Source organism: Odocoileus virginianus, chromosome 23 (genome assembly GCF_023699985.2).
Source record: "Odocoileus virginianus isolate 20LAN1187 ecotype Illinois chromosome 23, Ovbor_1.2, whole genome shotgun sequence".
Classification (NCBI taxonomy): Eukaryota; Metazoa; Chordata; class Mammalia; order Artiodactyla; family Cervidae; genus Odocoileus; species Odocoileus virginianus.
In genome coordinates, this window is record NC_069696.1 from 50,852,073 (window position 1) to 50,858,072 (window position 6,000).

Below are 6,000 nucleotides of genomic sequence, written 5' to 3' on the forward strand. Positions count from 1 at the left end.
TCTCCCCATCTATTTCCCATGAAGTGATGGGACCAGATGCCATAGTCTTAGTTTTCTGAATGTTGAGCTTTAAGCCAACTTTTTCCCTCTCCTCTTTCACTTTCATCAAGAGGCTCTTTAGTTCTTCACTTTCTGCCATAAGGGTGGTGTCATCTGCATATCTGAGGTTATTGATATTTCTCCCAGCAATCTTGATTCCAGCTTGTGCTTCTTCCAGCCCAGCATTTCTCATGATGTACTCTGCATATAAGTTAAATAAGCAGGGTGACAATATACAGCCTTGATGTACTCCTTTTCCTATTTGGAACCAGTCTGTTGTTCCATGTCCAGTACTAACTGTGGCTTCCTGACCTGCATACAGGTTTCTCAAGAGGCAGGTCAGGTGGTCTTGTATTCCTATCTCTTGAAGAATTTTCCACAGTTTATTGTGATCTACACAGTCGAAGGCTTTGGCATAGTCAATAAAGCAGAAATAGATGTTTTTCTGGAACTCTCTCTCTTTTTGATGATCCAGCGGATATTGGCATTTTGATCTCTGGTTCCTCTGCCTTTTCTAAAACCAGCTTGAACATCTGGAAGTTCATGGTTCACGTATTGCTGAAGCCTGGCTTGGAGAATTTTGAGCATTACTTTACTAGCGTGTGAGATGAGTGCAATTGTGCGGTAGTTTGAGCATTCATTGGGATTACCTTTCTTTGGGATTGGAATGAAAACTGACCTTTTCCAGTCCTGTGGCCCCTGCTGAGTTTTCCAAATTTGCTGGCATGTTGAGTGCAGCACTTTCACAGCATCATCTTTCAGGATTTGAAATAGCTCAACTGGAATTCCATCACCTCCACTAGCTTTGTTCGTAGTGATGCTTTCTAAGGCCCACTTGACTTCACATTCCAGGATGTCTGGCTCTAAGTGAGTGATCACACCATTGTGATTATCTGGGTCATGAAGATCTTTTTTGTACAGTTCTTCTGTGTATTCTTGCCACCTCTTCTTAATATCTTCTGCTTCTGTTAGGTCCATACCATTTCTGTCCTTTATCGAACTCATCTTTGCATGAAATGTTCCCTTGGTATCTCTAATTTTCTTGAAGAGATCTCTAGTCTTTCCCATTCTGTTGTTTCCTCTATTTCTTTGCATTGATTGCTGAGGAAGCCTTTCTTATCTCTCCTGGCTATTCTTTGGAACTCTGCATTCAAATGGGAATATCTTTCCCTTTTTCCTTTGCTTTTCACTTCTCTTCTTTTCGCAGCTATTTGTAAGACCTCCTCAGACCGCCATTTTGCCTTTTTGCATTTCTTTTCCATGGGGATGGTCTTGATCCCTCTCTCCTGTACAATGCCACGAACCTCTGTCCATAGTTCATCAGGCACCTTGTCTATCAGATCTAGTCCCTTAAATCTATTTCTCACTTCCACTGTACAGTCATAAGGGATTTGATTTAGGTCATACCTGAATGGTCTAGTGGTTTTCCCTAATTTCTTCAATTTAAGTCTGAATTTGGCAATAAGGAGTTCATTATCGGAGCCACAGTCAGCTCCCGGTCTTGTTTTTGTTGACTGTATAGAGCTTCTCCATCTTTGCCTGCAAAGAATATAGTCAATCTGATTTCGGTGTCAACCATCTGGAGATGTCCATGTGTAGAGTCTTCTCTTGTGTTGTTGGAAGAGGGTGTTTGCTATGACCAGTGAGTTCTCTTGGCAAAACTCTATTAGCCTTTGCCCTGCTTCATTCCGTACTCCAAGGTCAAATTTTCCTGTTACTCCAGGTGTTTCTTGACTTCCTACTTTTGCATTCCAGTCCCCTATAATGAAAAGGACATATTTTTTGGGTGTTAGTTCTAAAAGGTCTTGTAGGTCTTCATAGAACTGTTCAACTTCAGCTTCTTCAACATTACTGTTGGGGCATAGGCTTGGATTACCGTGATATTGAATGGTTTGCCTTGGAAACAGAGATCATTCTGTCATTTTTGAGATTGCATCCAAGTACTGAATTTCAGACTCTTTTGTTGACCATGATGGCTACTCCATTTCTTCCAAGGGATTCCTGCCCACGGTAGTAGATATAATGGTCATCTGAGTTAAATTCACCCATTCCAGTCCATTTTAGTTCGCTGATTCCTAGAATGTCGACATTCACTCTTGCCATCTCCTGTTTGACCACTTCCAATTTGCCTTGATTCATGGACCTAACATTCCAGGTTCCTATGCAATATTGCTCTTTACAGTATTGGACCTTGCTTTTATCACCAGTGACATCCACAACTGGGTATTGATTTTGCTTTGGCTCCATCCATTCATTCTTTCTGGAGTTATTTCTCCACTGATCTCCAGTAGCATACTGGGCGCCTACTGACCTGGGGAGTTCCTTTTTCAGTGTCCTATCATTTTGCCTTTTCATACTGTTCATGGGGTTCTCAAGGCAGGAATACTGAAGTGGTTTGCCATTCCCTTCTCCAGGGGACCACATTCTGTCAGACCTCTCCACTATGACCCGTCTGTCTTGGGTGGCCCCACACGGCATGGCTTAGTTTCATTGAGTTAGACAAGGCTGTGGTCAGTGTGATCAGATTGGCTGGTTTTCTGTGATTATGGTTTCAGTCTGTCTGTCATCTGATGCCCTCTCGGAACACCTACCGTCTTACTTGGGTTTCTCTTACCTTGGACGTGGGGTATCTCTTTACGGCTGCTCTAGTAAAGCACAGCCGCTGCCCTGACCTTGGATGAGGGGTATCTCCTCATGGCCGCCTCTCCTGACCTTGAACGTAAGATATTCTGGCTCATTTTTTTTTTTCACATTTAAAAAGCTTTGAATTAGTCATTTCTCCATGAATCCCTTGTTCCTTTTACTGAGTAATAGTATTTCGGAACCTAGTCTTTTCTTAAGGAAGGGCTTACATTATTGAACCTAAAATGATTTGGGCGTTCTTAACTGCAGAAGTGAATTAGGTCCCATTTGCTCCGGCTGAGGAAGCATTTACCTCGTTTACATTTCTGTAAGATCCTAAATTCTACAGGGATCTGTTTTGATTACCAGTGGGTTCTCAGCACATGGAGTGCCAGAGATGCTTAATAAAGTATTCCATAGACATTTGCTCAACGGTTTACATGCTGCCAAGAGAAATCTATTTGAAATTCAGTTCCAGGTTTAAGTTCGAGGATCACTAATGTGCTTACATTTTTTGCATTCATTTGTTATGGCCACTTATGCTACAGATTGGTAGCTTAAAATAGACTTATGTGTCCTTCTGTTTACCTTGATGTTCTGTATTATATTAGAAACCTTTAGGAGTCAACAGTTGAGCCAAAATTTTTCACTGTCCCTTTTTCAAGACTGTCTTGTCTTCAAGATTTTCTAAATAACTAGGCCATGGTTTCCAAAAATGTCATTTCTTTTTATGAAGACTGAGATGGTACTATGAAGTCTGAGGTGTTAATTCACAGTGAATAGTTGAGTATTTTATGCTTGTTTCCTTTGGTAAAACTGAGGTCATAGTCGTTCAGGAAAAAGGAACAACACTAGTTATTTTAATAAAGTGTTTACTATCGGATTTGGGTAGACAGGCACAAAGAGAACATTGAAATCACACAAATAATAACTACAGAAAGCAGTTACTGCCATCAGTGCTGGAGGAACTGATTTCAGACGCACCAGTGGTGAGCAGTAGCTGGAAGGGAGGCCTTAGTTCCCCAACCAGAAGTCTAATTGCTAAAGCAGAGGCCAGCAGCTCGGGCCTGAAGCCCAGTCCTTGCATACCTTGGCAAGAAAGAGTTCTGACACAGAGGCAGAAGGAAAAGAGCAAAGTGAAATGTTTATTGGAAGAGCGGTGTGGGAATTCCCTGGTGGTTCAGTGGCTAGGACTCTGCGCTCCCAGTGCAGGGGGCCTGGGTTCGATCCTTGGTCAGGGAACTAGATCCTGCATGCTGCAGCTAAGAGTTCACACACCACAACTGAAGATCCTGCGTGCTGTAATGAAGACCAGGTGCAGCCAAACAAAGATTTTAAAATGATATATTTTTAAGAGAAACTAAAGCAGAGTACATACAGGAAGACTCATGGGCAAACTCAGTGAGAGTCTTGAGAATCGTGCCTTTGGGAAGTTACAATCTTTTATAAAGCAGTAGTATTCCTGTCTTTGTTTTCCCTCTGGCCAGTCATCTTGTTCACTCCCCTCAAGCTACCCCAGCTAAGTTATCTCAGGACCTTCCCCTAGGTGTGCAAGCACCCCTCAGCCAAGATGGATTTCGATGCAAAGACATCTTAAAAAAGCAAGACTTATTACGGCTTGGCATCCCCTGACTTTTGACCCCCAAGAAGGCTTTCTATGCCTGTGTAGTGTCTCCCTTGCCCCCAGGAGGGAGAATGTGAGATCTCTTGATCCGTTTACTTAGACAAGGTTTAGCCCCTCTCTGTTCCTGCCATAACTGTTATCTTCAAGTGTCCTTAGGGGACAAAGCCTGACTATTAAGCCTGTTTCTGTTGTTACTTTCATTTCAGAGAGCAAACAGGAGGCTGATTGTACCTGGAGACCACCTATCTCCTGTCTTAGGAAATGCAAACAGGAGGCTAGTTGTACATGTCTGACCTGAAGCCCATCTTTTTTCTCGCCCCAAGAAATGTAAACAGGAGGCCAGCAGTAAATGCCGAGCCTGGAGCCTATATACCTCCTGCCTCAGAATAAGTGAAAGAGGTTGGGGTTATTAGGATTTACGAGTTGCAAGAAGGGGCTCTGTGGAACCAGAACCCACACCTGTGAGAAGGTGCTTGCCTGGCTGCTGCTGGCATCTCCCTCGGGGACTCAGGGAGGCTAATTCTAGAAATGCTAGAAGCAGCTGTTGACAGGAGTTGACTGGTGCTGCTGCTGGAGTAGGACATGGCAGCCCACTGCAGTGTGCTTGCCTGGAAAATCCTATGGACCGTAGAAAGCTGGCGGGTTACCGTCCCTGGATACAATCGCAGAGTCGGACAGAACTGAGCAGGCATGCACGCTGTTGGAGTGACGGGGGTCAAGATGTGAAGGATTCCAACAGGAGCAGCAGTGAAGTCCCTCCTCTTGCTTCGAGCATCCCCTGTTAGTGGAACCTAAAATAGTGTTTTGCTTGTCTCAGTCCTAGCCATAGAGTTATAGAGGTGGGTTTGGAGCCAAGACAGTCAATTCTATTAATTGCTAAACAGCAATTATAGAAGCTCTGTTTGAAAGCACTATACTATAGGGACTTCCTGGTGGCCCAGTGGTTAAGATTTTGCTTCCAATGCAGCGTGTGTGGGTTCCATCCCTGGTCAGGGAGCTAAGATCAATCCCACATGCCTTGTAGCCAAAAGACCAGAACATAAAATAGAAGGAATATTATAAAAAATTCAATAAAGACTTTACAAATGGGCCACATCAAAAAAAAAAAAAAAAAAGAGAGAGAGAGAAAGCAGTCTAATATACTGATAAGTACAAACTCTAAAATAGTCAAAACAATAAAATAAAATAAAATACTATAGTCAGAACGTTTAAAGGCCCATGTGATTGATTTGTTGTTCTTTATTGTTAAAGTTTATGCAGTTATTTCAAAAAATAATGTTAAAATATAGAGCTGTCTTATTGTGGCGATACGTATAAATAAGCTAGCTGAATGACTCAAATTACAAATTTGAAGCAGATTACAAATTTGAAGAAGAATTCTAATTCAGTCTCTAGTTTGAGAAATCATAGTTAGTAAATGTGATTTGATTTTTTTCTTGACAGAAACCTAATAAATGTGTCAATCTGCTTTTTAAGGCACTGAAAGATCAGAATATGAAAATTAAGAGGTAGGCAGGAAACTGTTATATACAAATCAATTGACAGCCAAAAGGAGGGACAAATAGTGGAGAATAAGGGGAAAAACAAGAATAAAACCGCCACAAACTAAAAATATACAGCTGGCTCCAGCTCTGTGAAAATTAAAGAACTTTACATGGTACCTGGTTACATATATCTTTATTACACACACACACACACACACACACACACACACA